This window comes from Poecilia reticulata, chromosome 15 (genome assembly GCF_904066995.2).
Source record: "Poecilia reticulata chromosome 15, P_reticulata-male-v2, whole genome shotgun sequence".
Lineage (NCBI taxonomy): Eukaryota > Metazoa > Chordata > Actinopteri > Cyprinodontiformes > Poeciliidae > Poecilia > Poecilia reticulata.
In genome coordinates this window covers 28,191,413-28,208,132 of record NC_088844.1, presented here as the reverse complement: position 1 = coordinate 28,208,132, position 16,720 = coordinate 28,191,413, and the positions used below count along the sequence as shown (strand labels likewise).

The 16,720-nt window shown below is 38.2% G+C and overlaps 1 protein-coding gene across 2 annotated transcripts in view; it reads right to left on the bottom strand.

The window, feature by feature from the left end:
• Positions 1-10,089, bottom strand: part of rab11fip2 (RAB11 family interacting protein 2 (class I)) — a 40,960-nt gene extending 30,871 nt beyond the window's left edge. The window contains exon 1 of one of the 2 annotated variants that reach the window (XM_008430041.3): positions 9,625-10,089. The gene's annotated coding sequence lies outside the window, so the exon portion shown is untranslated. The remainder of the gene's footprint in view (positions 1-9,624) is intronic. The other variant, XM_008430040.3, reaches the window with a different exon arrangement.
• Positions 10,090-16,720: the final 6,631 nt, after the last annotated feature.

The following is a 16,720-nucleotide window of genomic DNA, read 5'->3' as shown; positions in this document are numbered from 1 at the left end:
ACTTTATTTAAACATACCAGACGTTTGAGCTTTCATCATTATTTACTGAATAAAATATGAGTAGATACCCACATATTGTTCAAACATGAAAGATAAAAACTGCAGCTTCTATTCACTAAATTCAGATTAAAAATAGGAAATATATTTGCAAAAACAAGCTAACAGGTGTTTATTTTTGCAATAAGAATCCAGATGATGGACAATATCACCAAAAGATGCAAAATTATGTTTTAAAAATCAAAATGTTGGAAGCGTCATGTCAAGAAGGTCGAGAAAGAAAAGATCACATCTCACCATCTTTGGGAAGTAAATGCCTAAACAGATGACCTTTGTGCTCGGCGTGGGAAAGGTCAGGACGATGGGAGGAGCCGCGACGCGTTTCGCAGATTGCACCGCGGATGATTTGTCAGGCGAGGCGATGGCAGCCGTGATCTGCCGTCAGAAAGCAGAACATTTCACTGGGACAGGAAAGGAATCTGCTCCAGAAACAAACTGGTTACTGCTTCTGCGTTCTGAAAACGGGAGTTTGAGTCGTCTTCCTCATGGTCTTCCTCATGGTCTTCCTCAGCACACACTGCTGGCCCCCTGCAGTCTACACTCCATTTAGCTTCCAGATGTTTACATCCACTCGCAAAAACAGTTAGGCTTTTATTTTTATTTATTAATTTAAAGTTTAAAATGAACATGTAGACATTAAAATTTTGAGCAGCTTGAAGAAGAAAATCTTTGCTAAATTTTGCTGGATGATAAACTGTAACAGAAGTTTTTTCAATAAATGATAATGTTGTTTTAAGTCCATTTTCACCATTAGAGGTGTGGTGTGAAGTAAGTTTTGGTTAAAGTTAGGCTTAGGAATAGACTAGTATTGGTTAAGGTTAGAGAAAATGTCTGCTTTAATAAACACAAATCCCACTATGGGTATAACCATTGTGTGTGCTTGTTTAGCTTTCCTATTTTGGACCATTTCTGCCATATTGAATCCCCTTGTTTACAGTTAGGAGTCGTGGTTAAAGTGTGACTTATATTTTGATTTAATCTTGTTAGAAATAGACCAATATTGGTCCAGGCTGGCAAAATGCTGGTTTAGTCAATACAAGTCCTAATATTGGTAGAAATACCAACTTGTGTGTGCTTGTTTAGCTTTCCTATTTTAGACCATTCCTGTCATATTTACTAACCTTCTGAAGACCCATCTGGGACTTACTGGAACCAAAGTCCAATCCTAATACAGAGGACTCTCTTGCTTAGGGTCAGAGGTCAGGTTTAGAGGCAAGGTGTGAGCTATGTTTTGGTTTGTTATGGTTAAGAAGACTAGGATTGGTTAGGATTGGCATAAATGCAATTACTAAATACAGCAGACTAATTAACACATTTTAATAGAGAAAAGTGGGCTTATAGTTTGTTTCATACCTGGTTAGTTACTTCCAAAATGTACTTTAAATCTGAGCGTTCCAATTGATCGAATGTGACTCTATATATTTGGCCGTATTCTTCATGCTTTGGGTGATGGGGTAGTGATGATTGTCACATTGTACAATGTTACATCAAAGGTCAAGGTCTCTGACAGGGAAATGCTGAAGAATTCTCATTTTTGTGTCATTTCAACCACAAAAGGTTACTTTGATGACATTAAGCGGAGCTGACATTTCTGATTGGCAGCTTGAGGCCCCTGACCTTTCCTGGTACTGTACCGATGTGTTCATGTACAGGCTGAGAGGTGGGGCTGATTTAAAAGCTCTCTTTTAATTCACAAGCCACGTCTCGTTAACACAATGAGAGAAATGAAAGAGAAACATCAATGATGCTGTGCGAAACACTGCTACCCTCACACCACAAACTGAGGAGAACTCTTAAACTAACAAGGATTGACATTATTACTTATAATTTAATCCATTTTTATTGAAGGTGCTTTCATCTTGTAAACAGAAAGCTGATGTTTTGGACCAATAAACAACTGGCTCTGTCTCTTTGAGTTTGAAGTAAGAATATGCTGGTCTGCTTAGCGTTCACATTTGAACCAGGGGGCAGCGTTTGGGGCTTGACTTAGGCTACATTCACACTGCAACCTGAAGTGACCCAATTTTGTTTTTATTTCCTTAATAAAAACTTCCCTTAATGATCTTTTCATGACAGTCTGAACCACAAAGATCTGATATTTTCCCATGCGACCACGGCCATTTTGATATCCGGTACAAAGGAGATCCTCTCAGATGTGACCTGAGTCGCATTCATCCGACCTGAACGTCATTGACACTCAACAAACGTCACTATTCTGCGTCCTAATACACACAAGCAGGAAGAAAAACAACCAACATGGCGGACGATAATGAGGATTAGGTTGTTAATGTGCTGGCTCCAGTTGGATAATAACTTAAAAATCATAACTATGCTCCACTGTTGGCATCCATGTTTACTTGCACAAACACTAAGTATTTCTTCTTCTTCTATATGATGGTTGCCAAAACACTGAGCATGCTCTCTATGTGTGAAGTTACTGTGCCCTCTACCTGCGGGACACTTCCAGAGATTGCATACAAGTCGCATATATTTGGAAGTGAGAAAAACCACAAAAAAAAAAAAAAACTGGGTCACTTCAGGTTGCAGTGTGAACGTGAACGTAGCCTTAGGGTGTTTTCACACCTTATAGTCCGGTAGACTCGGTTCGATTGGGGATCAAAGTTGCAACAGTTGTTACATTTTCAGGACTGTGGTTTGCATTCACACCACATTGTGTCAAATGACTCAAACTAACTGAAAAACCTGTTCCCCCGTCGCCTGTGGTGGCGCTGTTCCAAGAACTACTGAAGGAATCGACACAAACCCTCTGAAGGCGGCAGAGCGGAGGCTCTTTTTGGTAGGGCTCCACTACGGGTTGCTGGCTGCTCCTGGGTCGAGTGCCAAGAACAGCATCTAGTTCATCATAAGGAAACTTGTCCTTCGCGTCTCCTGAACTTCCACTTGTCTTTTGCATCAAAATACTTGACATGCTTTGATGGCGAAGTCTTTTTACCTTAGTGTGACACTGTGCAACAGTACGAGGGAATCCCAGAGCCTCCATTTTCATGCTAATTAGCTTGAAAACCTCATTTTTGTGAGTGGTTACAAGTAGCTGTGAGATTTTCTTCTGACCATATTTGTATGAGGGCCTTTATCTCCTCTTCACGCCACGAGGCATTTTCTCCTCTAAGGGTGGAAACACGTGTTTGTTATGGTTGTATTGACCCATAACGCCCTCCGCTTTAGTCCACTTCCTGCCGTTTCTAGTCATGTTGCATTCAGATATGTTTCCAACCGTGCAAGAGTTCACTTCAACCAGATCGAGACCAAGGTTTTTAGGCGGATCAAAGTTAGCTTTTTTAGTCCGTTTTGGAATTCAAATTTGCATTCTCACCTCCCAAACGAATCGGACTTTCTAGACAAACAAATTAGAGCCTGATTCAAAACTAATTCTGGGCTGGTGTGAATGCACCCTTGGACTATATCCTTAAAAAAATTTATACTTGGTTTTTCTTCTCCAGGTCTTGAGACTTGGACAAGCCCCTCAAAAACAAAAACTTGTTCCCGTTTTGAATTTGACCCACAAAGATTAGGACTTACTTTCCTCTCAAAAATGCGAAATGAGACTTGGGCTTGCTGTCAAAGATGTCTGACTTGGATTTGACAAGCTCCTTAAGGTTCTGACTTGAATGAAGTGGCTTGTTAGCATCTCTGTCAGGTGAACGAAGAGCCACCAGGCTTTCATTGAGCTTCGCCTGAAAGCAGCTGAACGCTCCAAAATTAATTGATTTGGATGTGGATGCTGTACATTCTAAGCCTTCCATCTATTTGCAAATAGTTCCCCATTTTCAATTACAAATGCGTTTAAAACTGCTCTAATGCTTGTGAAAAAGGTCACATTCAAACGCGGCTTTTGCCACAAATATGCCATTTTCCAGCAGAAAGGCCAATTTGCTGCTTGTGTGCTCTGCTGTACCTAAGCGTTGTTTAAAGCACATCAATGCAAAGCAGGATTAAATATTCCTGTATTTTGCTAATCATTTATGAAATGCATAATTATCTGAGCCTGTAGTTGAATGGATTAGGAGTCATTGATTCTCTCTCTCTTCCTCTCTGTGTATATATAGTGCCTACCTAACCCTTTCAAACTCCCCAATAGAAATATTCTGGATAATATGTATGCATATAGTTGGCAGAGCTGCACTCCGGTTCATGTTTCATGCAATGTGAATGACTAATCCATGAAATGTGTGGGTGGGATGATTAACACAGACACCAGCACAGAAAATATGTTTGCTTTGAAACTTGAATGTGATACAAACATGAAACTATGAATAATTGCGCACAGAAAAGGGAGCCTGTGTAGATTTAGAAACTCAGGAAATTTATGACTAATTGTGTTAAGTGAAAGGCAAAAAGAAAAAGGCAGAAGTGCAGTTTTGTTCCTGGGATAATTAGCTTTTTTAAGTGTTTGGAGGTTGATTGTGGAGGCTGTTTTGGAGTGAGCCCTCTAGCTGTCCTTTGGGGTACTGCCAGCGCTCATTACATGCAGCCTGCAGGCCAGAGGAGAGCAGCGAAGGCCGTCAACCCAAGAAACAACACTTTCTGTTTGGGGAAAAAAAAAATGTGTCGCTGAGGCAAAAGGAACAAGGTTACACAGCCATTTAAAACTAAAATAAAAGAGAAAATCCTTTTAAATTTATCCTTTAAGCGAATTCCCTTAATGAATGCACGGTTTCCACTCAACGTCGTAATGATCGTTTGTTTACTATCCAGAAAGTATGTGTAGTTTTATAATTACAGTGGCTGGACGGAGTAATAACCTCAGAAAAAAAGCGGCTTCCTTTAACAAAAACTGTGAAACTCCTTTCTCTCTGTCAGGCTTCGCTTCTTTCATATTTACCCTTCGCTTTTTAATAACAGCCATATATAATTTGAGCACATATTTTGATGTTCTGGTTACCAGATGTGTGTAAAAAGCTGAAAGACACTCATTTACGATCAGTTTTATTCATGTTCTGTTTTATGAATATGTGAATTTGCTCGTCTTTAAAAAAAAAAACTCAGACTTGAACTGATCTATGATGTTGGATTTTTTTATTTTCACAACCACTTCCTGGAAACATGTGGCGATTACGGCTCTTTGACCTTTTCAGTTCAAATTTCCCATCCAAGTTTAGCTTAAATGATGTTGAATTTTAGGTTTAGTTCACCACAACCGCCAGATATAAAAATTTTCTTTTTATATCTGGAATGACATTGGTAAAGAGGGTGTGGGACGTTTTAAAATCAAAGATGCACAACATACAGCCACCTCTCACAGCTACTTCGTGAGATGCTAGTTGTTCCCATAAATAAGGCAGAATGCAAAGTCCATAGAAATGGAAAGTTAATACATTTAGCCAAATTGGACAGTGACGTGACAAGAATTAGATGACTTTCTTCAGCTCATCGTACAACACCTGGATGTCTTTTCAACCTTTATGTCTTTTCTGCTAAAGTTAGCTCAGCAGAACAGTTTTTAAATCTTCATCGTATCGTTCGTCTTGGTAAAAGTTTTTTGTTTGAGATGCCAGAAAAAACCTAGATGTGAAGAAGAAAATAAGAAAAGAAAATATCTCGACTGTTTGGAAATATTTCTCTCTTAGACTCTTAGATTTAAAAAAAAAACAGGTATGAGATGCTGTTTGAAAAGCAGCAAAACAAAAAATTTATCAATGATTTGGATTATTTAGGGGAAATAATGGGGGTTCATTTTTCAAAGTTACATTTTCATTACATTATTTGTTCATTTATAAATATTGCAGTTTCAAGCTCAATATTTAGTCAGTTATATACTTAACTTGCTAATTTAGCTTGAAAAATAAATACCAGGTTATCAAGCTAAATATTTAGCTTCCTAATTTAGCTCCAAAATAAATATTTAGTAAGCAAGATAAATATTCAGCTTGCTACTTTAGTCACAAACTAAATATTTATCTAGCAAACATTTTGCCTCATTAAATATTTAACTCTGTAAATATTTAGCTAATATGCAGATTCCTTTGCTGATTACATGAAGTGGACAACCAAACACAACTGACTCACTTTGAACTTTTCATAGTTTCTACAGCATTTCAGATTAAATTTACCTTTGAATCTGAATGAATGTGCCAAATCACAAGCAGGAGTTTGAGTAGAGAGACCCAGCTTTTATTTTGATAGTCTAATTCCGGTTCCTGGCAAGTTAACTTGCATTTAGCTAAATGAATAAAATGGTGAAAATATGACTTTTAAAAATGAACCCCGACTTTCTTCTCTTATTATTTGGCTAAACAACCAAAATTACTGATTGTGTAACTTTATAAACGACTCCTGACATGCAGGCGGTGCCTGGAGCCAAAATGACTAATTACACAGTGACGTTAATAATAAGTTAAGAATAAACGAGCAAATTAAGAACAACATCCTGTCAATCGTAAAAACTACAACAAAACTCAGCTTATTGAATATTTTTGAGTTATACAGAAACCATTTCTGTGTTTCTGTTCAAAATAACCAGATTCTCTCTCTTTAATTTTTGTGTTTTTACTCGAAGTCGCCATCAGTGTGAGAATCAGATGCCGGCTGGAAACGTCATTAAAAGTAACCAAAAACTTCTAATCGCTTAGAAGTTCAGACAGAAGAAAAAGGAGGATTTATTTTAATTTTTTTAGAAAAAGGACGGGACAGAATAGGTGGCGTTGGAGGGGGACGGGGAATGCGAGGCCACAAACAGATCCCCCGCTGTCGCTGAAAAATCAAATCTGTCAGCAATTAGACGGAGGCCAAGCAGCACTTGTCAGCGGACAATGGGCCGAAAGGAGAGGGGGTTAGCAATTATTAGAGCTGATAGAGTACCTTTATTTATCTAAACAGCAGGTTAGTTGCCCAATCTCCCCCTTTGTCACTTGTTGCTTGCATGAAAGGGGCACCACTTAATCCGAATAGCGTTCCTTGTGGCAACCAATGGGTATTATAGCCGGGCGAGGGCTGGAGAGCGCTGCTTTTCAGCCAGGGGAAGAATAATCCAGGGGTTGATCTCATGCTCTTGCAATGCTTCCTTTTCGCTCAAAGAGCTGATTTGGGATCTCTTATGTTTGAAGCTATTTATTAGGAGTTTAGGAAGGAGCTGGAGGAGGATGGGGGGCCACTCGTCTAAAACATGTCGTCCTTATCAAAGACTTGTGCTCCTTCAAGGGGCAAAAGCCGGCGGGTCTGGGAGAGGGGATTATTTTCATCTGAAGCGAACTGCAGATACAATCCACAGCGTCAACGCTGCAGCTCCCACTGCAACACAACAGGACCGGTTATCTTTTGTTGGGTCTTTTTCAGCAAATTCACTGCAAAAACACAAAATCTTAACAAGTATTTTTGTCTGGTTTCTACTGCAAATATCTTAGTTTTATTGTATTTTAAGTGAACTAACGTAAGGAGCTTAACATTTCTAAATGTTAATGAAAACATTCTAGTTCCATTTTACTTAAAATATGGGGACGTTGTCTTATTATAAGTGAAATAATCTGCCAGTTGTTTTTATCAATATTAAGGAGCTAATTACTCAGAATAAGCTCATATCCGGCTACAGATATAGCAAGACATGTCTTCCTAGATCTTCTACTTTTTAGTTTGTTTTGTTGTATTTTACGTGTAATAAAAGTATTTGCACAAAAAAATAGACAAAAAACATAAAATCTTACCAAGTATTTTAGTTTAGTTTCTAAGGCAAATATGTTGGTTCGCTTAAAATATGACAAAACAAACTTAGCAGCAATATATAGGGGACTGTTTAATGCCAATAATCCCTTAATATTGATATAAAATACTTTCTCTAGTAGATTATTTAACTTATAGGAAAAATGTCTTGTTATACGTGAAATAATCTGCCAGTGAAACTAATATGTTTTCATCAATATTAGGGAATTACTGACTTAAAACCAGCTCCTATATCTTTCTGAAAAGTAACTTGTAAATTAATTGTTTTATTTCAAGTAAAATACATGTTTGCCTTAGGAACTAAAATACTTGGTAGTATTTTGTGTTTTTGCAGTGTAAACTTCTCATTCGTTGTCAGACTAAGATGAAAGTAAATGATCTAAGGTCGCAAATTATTCCCATCAACTCGACTTTCTGTCCATGAGGGCAAACCGGTGGAAAACACACCTAATGTTTCCTCCTCACGTCTGTTTAAAGGTAACATTTGTTCATGCAGTTAATTGCTTCGGTATCTCTCAGGTGCAGAACGCAGAGGCGGCGTGAACCGGTAGACAAAGTCAGCATCCGCTCGCAGAAGACACAGGGTTAGCAGGGAATATGAATTATTAGATAAGTTGCTAAGTTCACGGTTCCCTAAAAAGGAATCGCGCTGAAGAACTAAACTGTATAATTTGCTGATGATGTGAATCCATTTCATTAATGAAGTGTGTGTACATTTGTAATGTTTCTGCACAGAGCTGCGCAGCCGAAACGCTCGCTGAAACGCGCTGTATCTTATAATGTGCTTGATAACTCTTGTGCTGACAAAGACTCATTTTCTCAAACCACATTGAAAATTAATATCAGCTTCAAAACGCAAATGTTCTGTTGTTCAATTAAAATTTAAATTGGAAATTTTATTACCAGAGTCTGAACAAACTTTTAAAAATACGAATTGGCACAGTTATGCGCAGGATAATTTTGATTAACGATGTCGTAGAGTCTGGATAAAAGTTTAAATGATTCTAATTTTGAAAAGAAATTAATATAAATATTTTATCCACTTGCCTGTGTTGAGCATCTAAAACTGCCTGAGGAGCTGAGAGTCATTTCAAGTGTTTGGGTAAAGTTAGCGTGAAGTTACAGACTGCAGCCCTCCTGTCTTCTTCTTAGCTCCGCTGGTACAGATGTGTAAAATAAAATTAAAACAAATGCAGCAGCATAATCCTGCTTCGAGATGATTAGAAAAATCTAAGTTATTTAAATGGCAGGGGAAGTAATCACGTGTTAAGATTTAAATATTTACCGACACTTATTTGGATTCATAACATTCCCTTTAAGATAAGTGCAACAAACATTTTTTTAAATTTATTGAATATTTATTGATTTTTTTCCAGGGGGAATAAATATGGCCAATTTTTTAAATGGCCTTCTTCAGAAAAACAAGAGAACATGTCAACAAAGTGAGGCAGATTTGTGTTGATCTACTTTAATCTGAAAATAGTAACACAAAAATCACAACAAACTATTTTAGTAATTGAGTAATCTATTGATTATTCTCAATTTATTGAGTAATTTAATAAAATATTCTGTATTAGCTAGTAAAAGAAATATATAAACGAGAAAATTCAAATGAAAAATAGAAAACAAAATGCAAAACGATTCTTTTAGTCTCAAATCTGAAGTGTGAAAAACGTTTCAAAAGCACAAAAACCAGAGACATAAAACATTTCACATTACGTTTTTAAAAAATTACAAACTTGAATTAAAGCATTAATAAACACTGCCTATATAACACTTCACGTTAAGTCACAAACTAAACATAGTTAAGTATAGTTTAATTTTTTAACTCTTATTTATCGGCAAGTACATCCAATTCTGTATCACAAAAACATTTAATAAGAAAAACGTCACCTGTTATCAGCCGTTAACGAGCTGGAAGCACGTAGTGGGTTTCCGGTTGAGGTGTCGCAGCATCCAGGACGTGATTTCAGTTTTATACTCCACGCACTGAGCTGTGTTAATTTTTTCTATTTAGTTGAAAATTATTCCAAAATTTTTACGCTTTTTGACTTTTTTTGGCGGCGTTTCTTTCCCTCCATCCACGTTTTGCTCCTTAGCTGCTAACAGCGCTTAGCATTCGTCAACAGCTCGTTGGCGGAAATGAGAGCACTGCGCAACACGAATAATCGTCCGGGTGCAACACAGCGCGGTACCTTGAGCGAATAAAAAAAAAACGAGGCCCTTGAATCCTCCTAAACTTGTCCACGTCCACAGTTTGAGTGATTATTAAAACTTTAAAATGACTCAAACTGAATCAAAAGAACAAGAATTCACGTCAAAAATCCAAAATTTTGACGCTTTTTGCCTTTTTTTGGCGGCGTTTCTTTCCCTCCATCCACGTTAGCTCGTTGGGGGAAATGAGAGCACTGCGCAACACGAATAATCGTCCGGGTGCAACACAGCGCGGTACCTTGAGCGAATAAAAAAAAAACTAGGCCCTTGAATCATCCTAAACTTGTCCACGTCCACAGTTTTAGTGATTATTAAAACTTTAAAATGACTCAAACTGAATCAAAAGAACAAGAATCCAGGTTTATCGGTTAAATTTAAAATAGTAACAGAAAAAACTCACTGTTAGAAAACTTCAGTAGCGTTAGCATCTTAAGGTAGCCAAGTTTTAATAACCATTTAAAAATACATCTACGTTGTAAAAACACAAAATCTTACCAAGTGTTTTGGTCCAGTTTCTAGTGTAAATATCTTAGTACACTTGAAATTAGACAAAAGTAACTTTTCAGCACAAAATATGAGTTTGCTTTAAGTAAATGATTTCTTAATATTAATAAAAATGTTCTTATTCCATTGGCAGATTATTTCACTTATAACAACAAATTTTTCCAACGTTAAAGGGCTTTTTCATAAATGTTACATAATTAACTAAAAACAAGCTCTTATATCTTGCTGAAAAGTTGTTTGTGAGTTTGTTTTGTCTTACTTCAAGTGTAACATATTGGTAATAGAAACTAGACAAAAATATTGATTTTGCAGCGTTCCTGTAAAATCAGTCCTACCATCACAAACGTAAACGTGGTGTTTGCTAAGTGTTACCTGGACTTCAACTGGTACCATTTGATTTTGTTAGTTCAATTGTGTTTTATGTAATGCAATGTGTTTTTATCCATCAAGCCAATTGTCATTTTTATATCCATTAGCAGTAAGAGCTAAATTTTTTCAGGCTTTTTAAATCTTCACCAGAGGTGCCCGGTTAGCACCACGGATGCTCTCTGCGGTGAGACGGTCCGATTGTCAGTGAAGTATGCGGAGAGCAGCAAAGTGCTCCTTTAAATATTCCTGTTTATATGGACTCCAGATGTGAAAAATATGAAATGCCGTAAATCACCGCAGGCTGATTAACTCTCTGTGTTTAGCCGTTGAAAAATGCATACGTGCATCACTCATGGCTTGAAGCAGATTTATAAAGATTACAGACATGCATATTTTCTAAATAGTGGCAGGTTTTAATGTGGTTTACTGAGCTCACTCAAAGCAAGGCTCCGACTGTCGATTCTTTAAGTCGACACGTCGGTATTTACCGATTTCTCACACATACAAACATGTGCTGCACTGACAGAGCATATGAAGAACCCATTTATAGCAGACTAGAACGTCCAGTAATATCAGCAAATACACGCTTAGAGCTCCTCAAACTGGAAAAACAACTAAGCTGCTCATGTGGATTTTGGCTGTGATGGAAAGATATAAACAGTTTTTATGATAATTTGTAGTAAAAAATGTTTGTGATTATTGTTGAGGACAACCGGCGGTCACAAGAACCTCGTGAAGTCATTACTTCTCGTGTTTATTTTAATACGTTTGCAGCTCAGACAAGTTTTCCTGACAGGAAAACGTTTCCCCACAATGTCTTCTTTTTACTCCAGCGTTCCTCATAAGCAGCTGTGTGCCGTTTTCGATGAGGCTACACACACCTACACACACACACACACACACACACACACACACACACACACACACACACACACACACACACACACACACACACACACACACACACACACACACACTATCAAACCAGAACAAGTGAGACGTTGATGCGAGTCTCTGCACGCCTCAATGTGTTACTTATGACACATTTCAGAAGCTGTTTTGCGTCGCTGAGAGTTTAATTCGTTTGGTTAGTGTACTTAAGGAACTATATTACATCGCTCCTAATTACTGTTTGGGTTTTTGCACCAAAAACATTGCAGATCTTTAACTCATTCAGACAGTTTTATTTAAATTCCCTTGACTTGACCAGCTGCTCTTACATTTAGCCTTTTTCTATTTTTAGTGATGCAGGTTCAAGCAGCTGCCCAGACTTTCAGTAAAATCCAACATAGATCCATACAATCAGATTTCCTTCTTGTTTTGCTATTCTGTAATTTAAAATATAAACTGTCTTATCACTACAAAATAAGCTAACAGCCACTATCTTCCTCATTTCTGCTCTTGGTGGTTCAGCCAATCAGCAGCAAGGAAAATAAATGGTGGTTCAGGATTGGCTGCTTTGATTAAGTGGCACCGCTTTGGGATTTCAGCTTCCCAAAATGCATTTTCTTTCGAACATTTTAGATATTCTTGACGAATAAATCAAACAGGTGAATTTTCTGCCAACAATTTGGAGTCATGTACCACGAGAAAATCCATGAATACTGAACTCTACATCCATTTTTAATTTTCCTGAATTTTCTCTTCTTTACTTTCATGTTTTTGCTCAAATTCTCTTCAAAACTTTTCATTTGTAATTGTAAATGTTTGCACCAAAAATACAACAAAGTATTAGATCAGACCTGAAGAACCTGGAGAATATTTCCAGGATTGAAGGACTAATGTCCTAATGGGAGATGTAGAGAAACTCATTCATGCGTTTATCATTAATTACTGCAACAGTATCTTCACAGGTCGGCCTAACAAATCAATCCTCCAGCTGCAGCTGATCCAGAAGCTGCTGCAGGAGTCCTGACTAAAAACAAGATGGAGAACATAACACCAGTTCTACAGTCCCTACACCGGCTCCCTGTAGCTCAGAGAACAGACTTTAAACTCCTGTTGTTAGCTTATAAATCACTGAGCGGATTAAAGATCTGCTGTTGTTGGATCAATCTTCCAGACCGCTCAGGTTCTGGTTCTGTTCTACATCCAGAACCAGAACCAAACCTGGAGAAACAGCATTCAGCTTCTATGCACCACAAATCTGGAACAAAATGCAAACAAACAAACTGAAAAACAGCTGAAACACTGAGCTCCTACAAATCAAGCCTAAACCTGTTAACACGTCAAACTGCCTCGCTGTTGAAATGTGCTAAACAAATAAACTTGACTTGTTCTCCCTTCTGCTTTTGGTGCATTTTTTGAAAACTCCACAGGAAATCCTGTGGTTTGAATTTATCAGTAAGAAATGAAACAAATCAAAAAAATCTAGAAAGAATCTTAAAGTTTTCCTTCAGTTGCAGAACTTTTATTTTCAGTACATTCAGTAAACGGTGAAGCATCAGGAGGAGGCGAGGAAATGCAAGTTTCTGGTTGCTTCTCCTGGTTCCTTGCTTTGTTTGTCAGGTTTTGATTAAATATTAAAAACTTTAAAAGGAAAAACAACATGCACAGAAGACGGGTCACTCAGAAAACAGCCAAATGAATAAACGGGTGAGCAAAGTTTAGTATTGAATAAAAGTCACTGGTTGTTTGTGTTCCTACTTTTTATGACGTTAGAATAAAATAAAAACGATGTGGTTGTTCAAATACAGATGTTTTATGTTGTACATAACATTTCCTATTTGAAGAAAATTTAAATTTGTCAAAATCTTGCTTTAAAAATAAAAAATGCCTCATGCATCAAACGCCAGCGCAGACAAGAGATTTGAGCTCCGACTTACAAAAAATGACATTAATTTGTTGCATGTAATCAAATTAAATTGTCAAACTTACTTTATACTTGTTTAACATGACAAGTTGATGACTTGTTACAAATTAACTCAGTTTTATTTAAGTTGGATCACCTGTTCTTGTTTTTCAGTGTTGTAATGTTCTTGAAATTGGTTCACAAGAAGTCATTTCAAGGGCCGCAAACGGCCCCTGAGCCACACTTTGGACACCGCTGGGTCAGACGAAACTAAGACTGAGCTTTTTAGTATTGAACTTCAATAGCTAAAGAACATTTATTTCTACACTGCAAAAACACAAAATCCCATTTTATCTAGTTTCTGGTGGAAATATCTCAGTACATTTGAAATAAGACAAAACTAACTTACAAGTAACTTTTCAGCAAAATATAAAAGCTTTTTTAGGTGAACGATTCCTCAGCATAGATGAAAAAGTTCCAGTTTTATTGGCAGATTATTTCCCTTATAACACGGAAAAAATGTCTTATAATCTGCCAATAGAACTAGTTCTTTTTTATCAACATTAATGAATCACTTTGCTGAAAAGTTACTTGTAAGTTAGTTTTGTCTCATTTCAAGTGAACTAAAATATTGGCACTAGAACTAAACCAGAAATACTTTACACTATTATTCTACTATTAATACTCAGATTAAAACCTTATATTTTCTAAACCCCTCAGCACTAAAGGCCACATTTTTTAAGGTTTTTTAGATCTGCAGCCAGGTGGAGGTGAGGATTTGTAACGTTCTGGTTGCTTCGCCTGGTTGCTCGTTATGTTTGTCAGGTTTTCCTGCCTGAGTCAGAGGCACAGTGGAGGTCTGTGCAGGTGGCACGGCTGTCGAGCCCTGCAGGGGTTTTCCTCCTTCCTCCTTCTCCTCCTCCTCCTCCCTCTCCACAGGTGCTTATTAGCACATATGAGCTGCCACATGTTCCCAGCCTGGCCAGCGCCCGAGGGGGCAAAATCAGTCTTCGCCCGTAATCTCCACAGCCTGACCGGGCCCTCACTCTCACTAACAGGAGCACATGGCGGAGCGTTTATGAAGTATTACTCTGACGTCCCCCTCCTCCCCTCCCTGTGCTGCAAACTCCTGGATAACCTCTAAAAGCATCTCCTCCTTTATTTCCATACTCGGAGTTTGAGGTCAGGCTGGGAAGGGATTTGATGCAGATAATGCATACGTGTGGGAGATATCTGCTTTCAAAGAGCCATTCGGACTCACGGTCCGCAGCGTTCTCCCTGCAGATATCAAACAGCCCCACCGTCGCTCGAAATGTGTTGCACCTGGTCAGCTTGACAGAAACTCATTGTCATCTTAACGGCCCCCCCACTACGTGAGACCCTTGGATAGTTTGTGTGTGTGTGTGTGTGTGTGTGTGTAGGGGAGAAATGGAAGCTATCGCTTTTGAAGTGGGCATATGGCCGTCGCATTTGCATTTAATGCCCTTCAGATTACTTGTTTTAACTCGTGCTAAACACCTCACTCGGTTGGGGCTAATTTGATGAGGTCATGGTACGACCCCGTGACCCGCTCTCTCCATGTTCTCTAAGTGAAACCAGCTGAGTTACAGAGTGGGAGAAAGGCAGAGGAGGAGTGGGAAACGGACTGAGATTTACAGAGTTGGGGATCCAAGCAAGTGTTTTCCCAAGTCAAACATCTAGTCGCAATTAAAGCAGTTTTTCCACCTGATGGTTCGGCAGATTTGGTTTGATTTGGGACTGAAACTGCAACATTTGTTACATTAATTGAAAAACCTGTACCCCTCCTCGCCTGTGGTGGCGCTGCACCAAGAACTACTGATGGAAAATCACAGAAGAAGACACTGAGCACAGCTTCTTCTTCACAAAATGTAAACAAAAATGTAGTAGTGTCACATTTTAGCGGTTGCAGAATTTCTCTTTTCTCTTTGGTCAAAGATCACGACCAGTTTTTCCCACTAGAACTGGCTTAGCTTGTTTGTTTTGGTTGTATTTACCCAGAATGCCTTGCACTAAAGTCTTCTTCCTGCGTTTGGAGCATTCAGGTCTGCTTTGCATTCACATATACCTTCAAGCTACACTAGAGTTCATTTCAAGAACTGAAGGAGGCAACATGAAAACTTCTGAAAAGGTAACCAAGAGCAACTTCCTTCTTCACGAAATGTAAACAAAAATGGAGAAGGGTCAGATTTTAGCAGTTCTCTTTTGTCTTTGGTTAAAAATCCACGAGTCATTTCTCCTGCTAGCGTTAGCTTAGCGCATTTGTTTTGGTTGTATTTGTCCACTTTCTGTTTCTGGAGCGGTCTCCGGTCCGCTTGGTGTTCACATATGGATTCAAACCGCACCAGAATTCACTTCAACCGAGCCAAGACCGAGGTTTGTATGCAGACCAGAGTTCACTTTTTTTTCCTAAGTAAGAGTTCAATTACGCATTCATTCCCCCCAAACGAACCAGGCGTATTTGTAGGTAAACCAGAATTTGATTAAACTGGACTAAAGAGCTGGTGGGGAAAAAAAGAACTCAGAAGCATCGGACCTGATCGCTTTAGGCCGGAGATGCTGCCTGTTCATCACTGAGCAACACAGAAACTCGACATTGTCTCAACCTTCCAGACCTCTCAGGTCGATACACTTAAAATTTAAATAATTTTTCTCATGTTATAAGTGAAATGATCTGAAACCTTTGACCTAAACAAGCTTCTATTTCTTACTGAAAAGTTACTCGTGATTTAGTTTTGTCTTATTTCAGGTGCACTAAGATATTTGTAGAAATTAGACCAAAACACTTGGTAAAATTTTATGTTTTTGTGTATTTTCATTTAAAAGAAAACAGCAATATTAATAACCGTGTAATATTTGCACAAGATAACCACAATACAACATTCTTATACATTTAAAATCCCTTTTAACCAATAATATTAGCATATGAAAACCAGCCTAGTTTGGCGTGTTTAGCTGCTGCACATCCACTTTCCAAAGGCCGTCTGTGGGACGAGGAAAAGCCTCTTCTGGAATGTGAGTGGGGCTTGATCCGCAGCGGCAAACCGTCTCTTTTCTCCTCAAGTGCTGTCCGGACTCCAGAGAATAGCCCGT